This window comes from Carlito syrichta, unplaced genomic scaffold (genome assembly GCF_000164805.1).
Source record: "Carlito syrichta isolate Samal-C Ts95f unplaced genomic scaffold, Tarsius_syrichta-2.0.1 Scaffold303979, whole genome shotgun sequence".
NCBI classification, from domain to species: Eukaryota; Metazoa; Chordata; class Mammalia; order Primates; family Tarsiidae; genus Carlito; species Carlito syrichta.
Genome location: NW_007248075.1, coordinates 321,808 through 335,037, shown reverse-complemented (window position 1 = coordinate 335,037; position 13,230 = coordinate 321,808).

The following is a 13,230-nucleotide window of genomic DNA, read 5'->3' as shown; positions in this document are numbered from 1 at the left end:
GTTTTGATTTATTGTAGAGATGAGGTCTTGCCTGCCCAGGCAGGTCTCGAACCCGCGGGCTCAGGCAATTCACTCACCTCAGCCTCCCAAAGGCACGGGATTACAGGCTGAGCCACCGAGCTCGGTTTCAACTTGGTCTTAAGATCGGTTATTTTAATTCAAATGGAACTTGCATAATCTGATTCTAAATATGCCTGTTATATATTTATGACACAAGCTTTGTTTACATAAATGGAAAGCTCAGGAAATCTGAACCCATTTCTTCACAAAAATACACACACTCATACTTTAAAATATATATTGAAGATTAAAAAAAATCTATCTTTGCATGAAAATTCAGAAAAAGAAATTATAAGTCCTAATATTTACAAACAGGAAAAATCGATGAAAGAGTATGGAATAACTGAAATAATCTTTACCCATGAACCTTGTCTTCTGCTTTAATAGCTTGTTCATTGCAATCAATAAAGCAGTGATAAACATACCTAGTACAATAATAAAAAGAAAATAATTACTAACCAAATATAAAATTCTATTTCAATGAATTTCTAAAATGGCCTGAACACTAATTTTCAGATATTGCCTCTTCCTCATTAGAAGTTATACTGTACCTTCTTACTCTATCCTTCATGTCTTTTAATTTCTGTTTTGCATTCTATCCTTTAGCCTTCCTCAGCTGATTATGTAACTTCTTCCTATCTAGTTTTCTGTTAGCTAATTCTTGCCTCAGCAGATTCTAATCTGCTATAATCTGCTAATTATTATTTTTAACTATTGCAATGTTTGATTTGATATTTTTTCCCCTAAATTTCTTTCTTAAAGTTTCCTTAAGTCCCTAATTCTCTTTTCAGTTTAACTTAGAACTTCCCAGCATACTTAGTTGCTTAATTGAGAGGACTATTCTAAATATCTTGTTCACCAGGTCCTGCAAGAGAACCATTTGCATCCTGTTCCATGTAAAATTATATGCTCTGACCTGATGCTCCTGGCAGCCATTCATATGGGTAAAATGAATTGTAAAATAAAAGCTGCCTCCTAGAATTGTGTGGGCTCTCATGTCTCCAGAAATACAAAAAAAAAAAAGAGAGAGAGAGAGAGAGAGAAATATGTAATATATATTATGGATATATACATCTTATATGCATCTAGGTACTCTACGTCTATGATTTAAAAACCTTATCTGAGATTCTCATTTTCATATTACATGTGAGAATAAGGAGGTTCAGAAAAGTTCAAGTACCTTTGCAGATTCAGATGACAAATGACTACTGAGCCAAGATTTACCTTAGAAGATCTAATGTGCACATTCACTACACCATCCAACAAGTACCCAATTATTTGGAGTGATTTTGCTCACCTTTCTGTGGCCTCTCAGCAGGTGAGAACACCTAAGAAGGCCAAGAGTAGGGGTTAAATATCCAAGTAAAGTAGAGAACTATTTCTGCTCCATGACCACAGACCACACACCTTAGGTGAACATTTAGCAAACATTTGGTCTTTGTCCCCTAAAGTTAGCCTTGAGCTCTATCAGAACAAATGCATTATCCATAGCAGAGAAAGGTGTGTCATTCTTATGTCAATTTACCCAAAGGGTGCCTTTTTTTCAACTCAGAGTTTCTGGAAATAAAAGCTAATGATGTTACTAAAACTCAACACAGAAATAAATTACTCTTTGCAAAAAATAATAATAATAATAATAATAATAAAATAAATAATACATATATTTATTTATTTTTAGACCTTTAAATTATATATGGTAACTTCTACCACGATCCCCCTGGAACATGAGAAAAAAATAATTTCTAATGCTACTCAATATCAAACTGAAAAATCAGGCATATATGGATCAAAGGTATCTGGATTGCCTTCCTTCTTCCTCTTGTCTCCTCTGTTCTCTTCCCCTCCCTCCCCTCTCCTCCTCTCCCCTTTCTTCATCACTCTCTTCCCTCTTACTAAGTATAGGACCCTCAGGGAGCTTATATTCTAGTATGTCAGTAGACAAACAAAAAAATGAACACGTAAACAGAAAGGCTAACATGGTATGTTCAGGCAGCAATAAGGGCTAAATAGGAAATAAAGCAGGGAGACAAAATACAGAGAAATTGGAGCATGACTAATTTACAAAGAGCCTTAAGAGACTACCATGTGAGGAGGCACCAGCACTCTAGTATATATCTTCCAGACAGAGAGAAGCACCAGTGCAAAGCTTTGAGGTAGGAAGGAAGCTTGGCTTGCTGTGTTCGAGGAGTTGATAGAAGCCCAGTGGGCTGTGGCAAAGCCCACAAGAGAGAGGGTCCTGAGAAGAGGTGAGGGAGGTTGGCAGGGCCCGATCAGGTAGCTCCTGGATGCCATGGCCATGGGTCTGGGCTTTATTTTAAGAAGACAAGAAGCGATTGGAGGATTTTAAGCGGGGAGTGACATAATTTGATCTATACTTTGCAAAGATCACCTAGCTGTAGGGCATGAGTAGAGGTAAGGAGATAAGTCAGGGGAGTCCATTGAGCCCAGGTGAAAGGTGATAATGGATCTGATGGGGGTCAGTGGCAGAGATGGGGAGGGTGGATATGGGGGGGAGTTCTGGAGGGACAGCTGCGAATGCATTGAATGTGGTGTGTGGGAAAGGAATACCAAGGATGACTAAAGGACCAGGCACAGTGGCTCATGCCTGTAATCCCAGCATTTTGAGAGGCTGAGGCAGGGAGACTGCTTGAGCCCAGAAGTTCGAGACCAGCTTGGGCAACATAGCAAGTTCTCATTTCTACAAAAAAAAAAAAAAAATTAGCCAGGTATGGTAGCATGCACCTGTAGTCCCAGCTATTTAGCAGGCTGAGGCGAAGGCTCACCTGAGTCTAGGAGGTTGAGGCTGCAGTGAGCTGTGATTGTGCCACTGCACTCCAACCTGGCTGACAGAGTGAGAACCTTAATTTAAAAAACTACATCAATAAATAAAGGAGGATAACTAAAGATTTTGCCTTGACTTTTAGATGCCTTTAGTACTGATTCTCTGAAGCACATACTGAGTAACTCAACTGAGAGATTGTGGCAAGCTAATCAAAGGAAACTGTCCCGTGATATGGTGAACACTAGCCAGGCTGTGAACACAAAGACAGTGTTCCATTGACCAGTGATGTAGTTTGCCTTTCAGGAGATGACAGTTATCACCTAGCATCTTGGTACTTCAAGTACTGTCTGGGGACCGGCAATAGTGGGTCACCTGGTTGGAAAGACAAGAGTTGCTGTCCTCACTCTGAATCTGTTTTGTTTATGAGCACAGGAAGGTTCGAGATGCAGGGGTAAAGAAACATTCCAGCTGATTGGAGATCACATCCTTTGTTTCAGGAAATATTCAAAAGCATCTTGCTTATTTAGCCTTAGTGACTTTTAAAAAATAGAAGCTGCTTTCCCAGAAAAACAACAAAAAACACCAAAAAAAAAAAAAAATCCCCATGAAAACTAGCTTCTATAAGCATGCTTCAAATCACCATACTTCCCAGTTTTCTTTCTTTTTTCAGTGGTCTTAGTTTTCCATGATTTTAGTAACTGCACACAAGAGAATGGAAATCTGCACAAATCTGGTTACCAGGCTTCAGGGTCTTGTGGTCAGAAATACTGTGCTCCGGTAATATTTTAAAGGAAACATTACTTTCTTTAATTATAAATAGAGGTCATAGCAATTTCTGCACAGACCCCCTAAATGTTTTATGATGTTTTTAATGAAAAAAAGGCTAAGGAGCCAGCACTTCAATATATCACACACACCAGAGCAGCAAAATATTATAATAAAAATCTATGTACTCAACCACATTTTCAACCGGCAGTGAATCTGTTGAGAATGGAACCATTGACATATCTCTCATTTCTTCCTTGAGTTTGGGGGAGCCTCGCTGAGAAGGCCACTTTCCCCCCAAATCTGGATTTCCTTCCTGGAGAAGCCACCTAAAAACTGAATGCAAAAACCATGTGTTCAAAAACCAAATCAAGATGTTTTCCAGAGCAGTGGTGCTGATATCACTGTATTGGCTGCACAGAGGGGTTATTCATCAAAGTTCAATTCAAGTCAACAAGTATTTATGGAACATCTATAATACTTAAGTTTTTTTGAAGTATGTGTAAGTAGAGCTACTGAAAGTTGCTGATTGAGAAGTTTCCACATTGACAATTTCAAAGACAAAAGAGGTGAACTTTCTTTAGAAGTCAAAATGCCCATGACTATGAAGATTTACTCCCATTGCTGGAGTATTAAATTTATTATGTCTTCTTTTCCAACCTTGTTTCAAAATATGCGAATCTAGCAACACTGTTTAAATGGCTTCTTCCCTGATAAACCTCTACTCTGTACCCAACTGGACATCAATTTTTGCCCTTGGTTTTTTCTTAAATGCCCTAGTACTTTTCTTCCACAGCACTTCATACACTCTGTCATCTTATTTTGTGTATTTTTATTTGCCTGTGCTCTATCTTCCCATTAGAATAGTCCTCATGAGGACAGAGGTTGATCTAATTTGCTCTCCAACAAATATCAGCTACCTAGAAGAGTAACCTCTCAGGCAAATAATAATTATTTGTTGAAGGAATACATAAAAGTGTTAAACTGTCAATCTCTTTTCTCTGCTTCACTGATTACCTCCTTCTTATTTTAGAACCTTGATTAAATCTCATCTTCCTCTGAATTTCTTATTCATTTGCTCATTCACTTAGCAACAGTATGTGTGTTGGGTAGAGTGTGTTTGTCTTGAAAAAAAAAGCAAATGTTTTTTTTTTGAGGCCTCACCCAAAAATCGAAGTTGTCCCAGTCATTCCATAATCATGGAATATTGGCACTTTTTTATTGCTTCATTTAATTTCTGATTTCTCTCAGTAATAAACTAGATGACGTCAATAAAAAAATTTTATCAGTTGCTAAAAACGAAGTAGTTAAGTTTGACATGTTAAGTCATTAGTAGCAAAATTCCCATGAAAACCATTTGCCTGCTACTTTATTAACCAAATGAATCACATATTTCAAAGGAGAAACCTGAAAAGACTGGTCTACTATGTAAATACATAAGGAACACAGAGAAAGCTCAGCCAGTGGTGTGGTGTCCGATTTGCTCAAGGACTGTTACGTAGTTGCCACTAGGTGGGCAACAACAAACCACACAAGTAAAACCTTTACGCCACAAACAAGGACCATCCACCTAGTGGGAAAAGACAGCAAATACCTTAATCCAAACTTGTCTCCAGGCCAAAAGCTCAAAGATGCCTTTCAGGAGATATGGTCAATGGGTTCACAAGGAGAAAGACAGTGAAGTTTGGAGAAATATTTAGAAAGAAAAATCTGAAACATTTTATTTTCCAGGGGAAAGGAATTCTGAAGTGGCTCACATGAATCTTCAGATCTATTAGGGATACAAAGGGTGTGGAGAGGAACTTGCATGTATGTGCCTTAAATTCTGAGTGCGGGTTCAAATACCTGTTGATATGTTAAGTATATTTTTTCATGATAAAGGTAATAAAGAGTATTAAAGAAGGTTGGGAAACAGAAATAAAGAGCACATCCATGATTGCTGACATCACCAGCATCCACAGGTTAACTGATAATGGTAAAAATGGACAGCAACATTAAGTTGCCTCTTATTCAATAGATCAGTATACTTGCCTGCCAAGATTACTCGAAGGAGTTTAGTGTGGTGATTGGAAAAGGGGGGCACTGGATGCATTCCAGCTCGGAAGGAACACTTAATCATAGTTATTTATGCACCCCAGCTATGCACAAATTCATTGTCAAATAATCAGAGGTCTGGAACTAGAAGGGTCTTTGAAAGGCCATTGAGGCCATTCTACCTTTTCCACTCTCTGAAGTTTCATTTGTGGGAGACACTGTAATATAACATTATAAACACCCTTTTCTCTTCTCCCTGGCTAAGTACTGATGACAGAGTTGAAAGAATTTACCTCTACTAAAAGGGTACATCAGATTATTTCAAAGTTATCTTTGGCACTTATTGGTTCAGGACTGAGATACTTTTGGCCAATAAGATATGAGAAGATGCTAGGTGTTTATTGACTTTTGGGAAGTTCTAGAGAAAGCCACAGGAAGCAAGCCATGTGAAGAACCATCAATGGCACAGATGGCAGATGAGGAAGATAAAAAACAAATCTCAAAAGATGGCGCTATAAACACTGAGCCTACAGCTACAAGAGGGGTGATTTAGAAGGGCAGAATTTTAGTGGGTATTGGCTGCTTCTTGTTCCCTTTCATGAAATATCACAAGAAGGGGGCGAGCTTAAATGAAAAGCTCTTTTTCTCCAAGCAGAAACATAAGGGGATGAGGGAAGCCCTGCAACTTGGTGCCAGATTATGTGATTGGCAAAGGTGATGCTGTTGTTGCTTTTCTCCCAGAGATAAAGACTCCAAGTGACTTCAAGATATTAGTGTGAAAGAGAGACCAATAGGGAAGGAATAAAAACAAAGAAGGTGGGGTGACGATGTCTAGCAAAGAATACTGGGTGTAGTTACTGGCACAAGGAAGTGACTGGGCACAAACAGAGAAGAAGCCCACAGTGATTTTGAGGAAATCCTATTGCCAAAGAAACTACTAACCTTCCAAAGCCTGAGATTACACCAGTCCTAAACTGGTGCTCAGTCTTGCAAACTGACATCAGCAGAAATAGAGTTGTGAAGCCCATGTTCCAATGTTGACCTCAGATAAAGTGATGGAAGAGAATGGGCAAAAAAGAAACTGTCAATGGATGGAGCCAGAGGCCACAGTAACTTTTAGCGGGCAAGGCCGTTTTGCCCAGGCAGCAGAAACAGGCTAAGGAACAGGGGGGTCCCTGTCGACACCACCACCACCAAGTCAAAGTGTATCCAGATTGGCTGTGCAGGGGAACTCAATAATTGCCATGGAATAATTCTTCAGCCGAATGGCAGTGTTTGATGAGGCTCAATTGTATATGAGTCACCATTGTGTATATATGTATGCTGTGGTGGGGGGGTGGGTTAATAACTTGTATTTTATTATATAAGGGCCCAGACCATGAGGAGCCAAAACCAGAACCAATTGAGCTGATTTGGCATCTCCAGAGACCAGGAATCAAGCTGGATGTAATAATTGTGGTGGTAGGTTAATAACACATTTTTTTATTATACAAGGGCCAACTCTAGACCCAGCAGAGCTGGTTTAACATCACCAGAGATCTTAAATTTGAGCTGGATGTATTAACTGTTTGACAGATTGGGGGTTTCTTTCCTTGGAGAAGGGGAAAATGTTCCATGTGTGGCTAGAGGGGTGGACTGTAGCCAAGGCTTGGATGTCCACCAAAATCCCTCCTCCCTCTTCTGCAGCTACCTGACCCATGATTGACTAGGCACATTAAGTTTTCCAACCTCACTTGCCATGACTTATGCCCATTTAACTAAGATCTCAACAAGTGGAACATGAGAAAAGGGATATGAAGAGTAGCAGGTGGAGATCTTCAAGAGCGTGCACTTGACTCTCTCATTCTTTCTGCCCCTTGCCATAAGTCTGAGCATGGACACACTGCAAGCCAACTTTAGCCATGCATTCCTCATATAAGAATGCCCCAGAGCAGAGTTTACCAAACATCAGTTTATGACACCTTTACCTCTAAGTAATCTTCCCACAGTACCTCTAGGGCAAAAGAAATATCTCATGATTCCATTTCAAAGTAGTTAGGTCCAAAAAATTTAGATATGTAGCAGCCAGTGAAAAAATAATGCATGTAAGTTAAGAGGGAAAATACTTCTGTTTTATTCTTAAGCATCACTATGAATAAAATTTGCGCATCTATTGAACATTGCACAGCTTTTCCAACACCATCAGTCTCATTTACTATTCAACCTTGGTTTTTGCACAATGCTTACTTTTAAAAATCACAATGGCTGAAAAAATACTTCACAAAAAGATGGCATCATTGGACAGAATGTAGTGTGAGATCTAACACCGAAACTGATCTAATTTGGACTACTTTGTTGCGAAAACTAACATTAACCTAACTATATATTGATTAAGCCTTTGAGTGGCTTTCAATGAAACATATATGAGGGGGATCCTTTCTCAAAAGTGGAATTTTTTTTTGGAGCACAGGCCCCTTGTAGTACAGGCTTCCTCTACTAGGTGAGTGTTCTAGGAACCCATCAGCATCAGTGTATCAGCTAGCACTGTTGTGAGAGGCTACATTCAGCTTCAGGGAATTGCTTTTTGGAGACTCTTTCAAAGCATTTGCCCATTTCATGATGGGTGATTTTGTACCTGCCTACACCGCGCTGAGTGTTCAACAGTTTTTGACCAAAAACAGTATGACCCCCATGCCTCACCCTCCCTATTCACCCGATCTTGCCCTGAGTGACTTTTTTGTCTGTTTGTTTCCTTGGAAGAAAAAATTTCTCAAAGGGAAACATTTTGCTGATGTGGAAGGGGTGGACAAGAAAAAAGCACTAAAAGGCATCAACATTGATGAGTTCAAAAACTGTTTTGAGCAGTGGAAAAAGCATCGCAATAGGTGTATTGCATCAAATGGACAGGACTTTGAAGGTGACTGAAATTTAGACATAGAAGAATAAATACACAATTTTTTAAATAAATAAATTCTGGGTTTTTGGGGTCCCCCTTGTAAGATGCCACCTTGAATCAGAATGAGGCACGGGTTTCCAAAGCACACTACTGTCTTTCTTAGGCAGTACAAGGAAGAATGAGGAGAAAACTGGAAGCAGCAGGTACTCTCTGGGATGTAATCCTCCAAAGAGCTCCATGAACCTCCAAATGGCCTTCAAATACCCCCAAAACTGTCACTGATAGCCCTTTTATCAAATGATAATTTTGGCATGTTCACCAGATAAGCCTATCTATTCAATAGATAACTAGAAATGAGTAGAAATCCAATAAATATACATTATTTTGAATAACCTATTATTAATTCAGCAAGTATTTATAAAACAACTGTGTACCAAATATTAAAATAAATATAGAATCCACAGTACCCTTATACATAGAAAATATTTTTTTGCAAACTATTCTCAGGAAGAGCAAAACCACATTCCACTGACAGATTGGATTCTAATCCCTCACGCAGCCAAAAATCAACTGTCCACGGTTTCACTGTTTTCAACATTTCTCCCTAAGGGGGCGGGGAATAGATTGGTGTGCTTAGACGTTTTTTGTTTTGGGCACAGTCATTGTCCATTCCTCCTGGGTGGTTCCCACATCAATTCACTGTGCTATGATGCTTTGCTTTCAACTTTTAAAGTTGAGTCAAAAGAGCTATTTTTTTTTTTTTAACAAAAGGCCTAAATAATGAAACTATAGATTCTGAAAACTAAAAAGGAGGTGAGCAATGTTCTGTGTTGCTTACCTGATTTATTCTTGGGAATCTTAAGCCCTCTTGTGCCTCCTCCGCTCTACAAGCTTAAATCATAAACTGTGATCCAAGCATGCCATGCCAGAAAGTTCTCCCTTCTCCACTCTGTCCCTTCCTTCGATACTTAAGTGGAATTGAATACAACCTACCCAGCATAACCTTCCTAACCTCCTCCCAGAGGTAGTGATCCCTCCCCACCTGCAGGCTCTTCTAGCATTTTAGACACACACACACACACACACACACACACACACACACACACACACACACACACACACACACACACACACTGATTCATGCATATATACTTCTCTTACAGCACTTTTCAAATTCCTTACCCAGGGTGATATGTGTATTTAAATCAGGAGTTGGCCAACTTTGTCTGTAAAGGGTCTGACACTAAATGTTTTAGGCATTACAGTTCCAGGGTCTCTGTAGCAACTCCTCAATTCTGTTTGTCATGGGAAAGCAGCCATAGACAATGTGTAACTGTCGGGTGTGGTTTATTTTCAGTAAAACTTTGGCAAGATTTGGCCAAAGGGTGATGGTATGAGAACTCCCCATCTAAATCTTTAAGACAACAAGCCCCGTATTGCTATGAAGTCTCCTTAGGTCACTTATCTTCAAGAAATTGCTCAGTCCTCTTCAAGCCATCTCCCAAAATTCTGAACAATACCTGAACAATAAAATCCATCTTTGGATGACAGGTTTGAGAAGTGCTTTTGTTAAAATATATAACTTATATCCAGTGTGAACTAGGTGAACTGTCAATCCATTGGGTACACAGATGTGTTTATTGGGGGGGGGCTGGTAGTATTGGCCCATACAGGGTGTTACATTTAATTGGTTGTTAATATTTTAAAATTGAAACACTAACAGTTTTTTCTTCAAAGACTGCTGTTTTTTTGACAAGGTGGAAGCCATGGCTATACTCTATCTTCCCTTATGGTGACTGTCAATTTGATCTGAACAGCAGCTGCGCCTCTTTTTTTTTTTTTTTTTTGTTGGAGTCTCACTCTGTCACCCCTACTGGAGTGCAGTGGCATGCTCCCGGCCACCGCAGCCTCGACCTGCTGGGCTCCGGTGATCCTTCCACCTCAGCCTTCCAAGTAGCTGGAGCTACAGGTGTGCACTACCACACCTGGCTAATTTTTGATTTTATTGTAGAGATAAGTAAGGTCTCACCAAGTTGCCCAGGCGGGTCTCGAACCTGCAGACTCAGGGAATCCACTCACCCCCGCCTTCCAAAGCACTGTGATTACAGGCTGAGCCACTGAGCCCGGCTTGCAGCTGCTCCTTTTAAAAGGAGCATGTAACCTCCAGTTTTCCATAGTCCTCGCCACTCACTAATGTCTCTCCATCATTCAGTCCAAATGTCAGCTGCTGTTTAGCATCTTACACCTGCCCTGCCTCTTTCCTGGTCCTGCTGTCATTTGGGTTTGCAACTGTGAAATAGTACAAAGAACTCCTGGTGAGCCCTTCACTTCCCTTGCACCCATGCACACTTTATTTCTGTCCTGTGTACGCATGGTTAGGCATACAAATTTGTGAAATGAAGGAATTTTAAAACTATGCAACTTGAAGCTGGGAGGGGCTTCCAGTTCTGTTTTGCTCTGTGTTCACCAAACCATCACTTCCCCTTTCAGCCAGCCATTTTTCTGCCTTCTGACTGTACCCGGCTTCATGTGTTATCTCATTTTATTTATCTACATATCAGATTCATCTCTAAAAAAACGCAAACGCTCATTCATTTTTCTCAGTAATAAAATGCAGGCGCCAGCTCTAAGCATCTTAGGCCCTATCAGAAAGTCCATATGAGTGTTAATGGCAGCCATTTGCTACACCTGAGTGAATGAGGAAGTTTTCTTACTATTAGCCGAAGGGCTGTGCTTACATAATCGCTTCTCAACTAGCGACATTAGCTTGGGCTGAGTTATAACCGTTCATCTGACCCACCGCCTGTCCTGTCCTGCAGCCTGCATTTGTCAGCTGGAAGGGGATCAGGGCACAGAGTTCAACTAAGACCTGTAATAGCAGCCAATGTTTAATTAGACATTGTACCACGATCTTGTATACAGATTACTTTGTTTAATTCTCACAACACACCCATGGAGCACACACTATTATGTTCATTTCATAGCTGAGAAAAACCGTGGCACAAAAATTAGGTAATTTGCCAAAGTCAAGTGGGGGAACAGGGATTCAAACTCAGGAAATCTGATCTGAAAGGTTATAGGCCTTAACACTGACACCTCAACCCCCACCAGTTCGCTGTCAGTAGATGGCCACAGAATAGTCCCAGACGGCTACAGCCCAGCCTCCTGTCCAAACAAGTTCAAAGCCAAGGTATTGCGAGCAATCTACTATGTGAGCTACCAAACTGAAATCCAACTGTAATAATAATGCAGTCCAGAACTACCCATATTCCTAACTATGTTGCTTAGCAATGAATAATAATAATGATAATAAAGATTGACTGCTCCCAGGCTTAAACATCCTGGGATATTGGTAACAATTTTGATGGAAACTTTTAAAAATCGCATATATATATGTTTTTTAGCCTATATTGGGAGTGACATTGCTCAAAGTTCTGTGTCTTCTGGATACTCTATTTACTGAGATTTTTATTTTTTTATGAGCAAAGTGGGTATTTGGTTATAGCTGCTTTAAAATTTTTCTGAGATAAAGATTAAAACTACACCTTAAAACAGGGAACTCTGGGACTCCATTTCCCATTTGTCTGTAATGTAATGGACCTAAAATGACTTTCTGGGGAGAATCTTGGGTTTCCTGGGACCACTCCTATGGCTCATTGCTAAGCAAAGTCAGGTATCCTTCTACTGAGACATATCTCATGTTAAACAGTCCACCTTCCACGGGACAACATTCATTCCACCCTCAGCTTTGCTGAAGAAGCACATGGCTTATCACTTCCTGGAAAAACAGAGCACTGTCCTTCCGTGCTTCTCAGGAATATAACATTAAACTATGACTAATCCAGCAATAGCTTTCAGAATCTTGGCTGAGAGAAGATGCCCTCCTCTTTTGGAGGAGTCTCCCAAAGCTACATCCATGGCTCAGACACAGTGGTCTTTCCTATGTTGGCACCCAAACAAATACACGGAGTGTATACATACTCACTGTTTATAAATGGATCGGGATCTCACAGACATGAGTTACTCAATATTCCTTCCTGGAATGGATGGCCAACCACAAGAAAGTGACAAATCTGGACCACATCAGGTGGACTCTGATGAAAACACTGTTTTTTCACAGAGTCGATTTTCAGTTAATTGTGTCTCGGTCCATATTGAGGGACCATATAGAAAACAGCCGAAGACGGTTATCACTGCGTTGATGATAAGGGTGTCATCCATGACATTAATACGGTGTCCTCTCCAGAAAAGCACATTGGAGAATTTCTCTTTGGTCTCAGTATCAGACAGGTTGGGGTCCCTCCGAGCAATCGGTTTCATTTCACTTCTGAACATTATGAATCATGTCTGCCTCCTATCTTTGACAGCTGTAAAGCTTCAGTGTCAAACATGTGGCATGTCTCTGCAAAGAAGGCTAGGCTTAGTCATGTGCAGCCCTATTCCTGACCCGAGCTCATCCTTCAGTTATCACTTTTTCTCTCCTTCATCTATTTATTGATTTTATTTTCCCTTGTTATACTGAGCAGATTTTAGTAACGCATCTTTTTTTTTAATCGATACTTTAAATTTTCATATTGTGGGGTACAGTTAAGGGTTAGGTATACAAATATGCTTCATTCAAGCACCCTTATTGATAAGGGGTGTCTCCCCATCCCCAGAGAGATACTGACTACCATCCATCCCACCTCCCTTCCCTTCCCTCCCCCCGCCCATA